The 2,108-nt window shown below is 43.4% G+C and overlaps 1 long non-coding RNA gene across 1 annotated transcript; it reads left to right on the top strand.

Moving 5' to 3' along the window:
* Nucleotides 1-204: 204 nt before the first annotated feature.
* On the top strand, nt 205-559 carry LOC138522577 (uncharacterized). The gene is made up of 2 exons (XR_011283322.1): nt 205-341; nt 435-559. It is a non-coding gene; the product is annotated as an uncharacterized lncRNA (long non-coding RNA).
* Nucleotides 560-2,108: the final 1,549 nt, after the last annotated feature.

The raw sequence follows: 2,108 nt of genomic DNA, 5'->3' as shown, positions 1-2,108 counted from the left end.
TCTATATATAGATATATATATATATTATTTGTTTGTTGTGATTAAATGATTATAGAGGAGATGTTATGATGTAGATCATAACATAGAATCTTATTATGTACATAGTTCCATGTTACTTGTGATGTAAATAGTTCCGTTGCCTCTAGCCATGGTTTCGTGTATGGTTGCAGAATTCCTTAGAGAACCATACACGAAGATGCCTGGCTGCTGAGGGTTTGGCCTCTCAGGGACTCCTCCAACTAAACTTATGAAGTTATATACAAAGAAGTGTGAGCCCCATCATTACAATTCGTAATACACTTCTTAACAATGGTTGACTTGAATAGAATTACTCAAGACAGGTCAGTACTCTGTTTTTATATATAGCGATACATGAAGATGGATTATCAGGACAGTAGGCTCATGGGCTTTTTCTCTTTTATATTTTTTTACAGTGCATAATTCTACATAACAGTTACACCTGAAGAAGGGGCAGCAGACACTAGGAAGACTTGGTTTTTGCTGATGTGGTTCGGCTTATAAATGACACAGAACTGTTATATGAATCTGATTAAGAAAATATGGATTATGACCTAAGGTGTTGATTACTCTGTTTGATGTTGACTCTTCCATACAAGGAATTTTGAAGAAGGATAATTTGAATTTAATTTGGTTCACACATTGGAATCATGAACACATGAGTGTATGTTGAAAAGAATATACTACTTGTTAGCATTTATGATTTTGAATAATCTGTTTTGTTAATTAAGAATAGAAATCTATGAAGATGATAAAAGAATTGGTCACAGTAATGACCTTTTATTAGAGTTACTGGGTTTTCATCAGTGTGTCTGATGTGTCTGATGACTAGGTTTGTGAATTTGTCTTTACCCACTGTGCTGTGGAATTCACCCAGGACACCAGAAATCGAATGATCGATGTATCTTACAAAGTAACATGTGATTAAACATTTCCAGTATTGTACTACACCCTAATTCAATCCTTTTTGATGTTTAAAATGGGGCATGTCCGCTCACACACTCTTTCTCTTACTCATTTCCTGGTTCTTTTTCATCCTTGCGTTTTCCCAAAATTCTCTTCCCACTCTCTCTCCTCTCTCACTTACTCCGCCACGTCTGGTCTTCCTAGGTCCTCTCTCCCTGTCCTGTCACTTACTTACCTCCAATTTCCCCTATTCCCTCCTGTGTGTCTCTCTCGTTTTCTCTTCCTCTGTCCTACCAGTCTTCTCACACTCCTCCCTTCTGTCTCTCTACACTCCCCCTCCTAATACTCCCTCCTGTCCCACCGGTCTTCCAACATTACTCCCTTCTCTCTCTATCTGCACTTCTCACTCTACTACTTACTCCCGTCTCTAACCTCTCCCTCTGCACCAGTCTCCTTCCCACTTCCACTCTCATTTTCGTCCGCTTTTACTCTGTCTTGCCATTAAACCTCTGTCCCTACCCTCTACTTTTACTCCCCCTATCTTACACAATCCTCCTTTCTACCACCCACTGTATCACAAACTCTCACACCACGAAAGTGATGGGTGGAAGGTTTTGAATGAATCTGTACCACTAGCAATGCTCTGGGCAACCTTCCACACCACCGTTTTGTAGCCCGTCTGCGCCATTGCAAAAGGGGTCCAGCCATATGCAAATCAGTCAGGTACTGCCACCAGTGGTAGCAGCCGAGCCCGAACTGCTAAGCCAGGTCCCCTCTGCACGGAAACACAAGCAACCCCAGACATGTTTCGGCCTTGTTGGGCCTCCTCAGTGAGGTGCAGCTTGGTTCCCTATGGCGCAGCGAGCAAAGGACCCACGTCTGGGCATACCCTCTCTCACATAGTGAGACAAACTGTGACCACAAAAGTGATGGGTGGAAGGTTTTGAACGAATCTGCACCACTGGCAATGCTCTGGGCAACCTTCCACACCACCGTTTTTTTAGCCCGTCTGCGCCATTGCAAAAGGGGTCCAGCCATATGCTAATCAGTAAGGTACTGCCACCAATGGTAGCAGCCCAGCCCGAACTGCTAGGCCAGGTCCCCTCTTCACGAAAACACAAGCAACCCCAGAAATGTTTCGGCCTTGTTGGGCCACCTCAGTCAGGTGCAGCTTGGTTCCCTAT

The sequence above is a fragment of the Ambystoma mexicanum genome, chromosome 1q, assembly GCF_040938575.1.
Source record: "Ambystoma mexicanum isolate Mex_15411 chromosome 1q, UKY_AmexF1_1, whole genome shotgun sequence".
Lineage (NCBI taxonomy): Eukaryota > Metazoa > Chordata > Amphibia > Caudata > Ambystomatidae > Ambystoma > Ambystoma mexicanum.
Note: the sequence above shows the minus strand (reverse complement) of the source record. Positions and strands in the feature narration are given on the sequence as shown.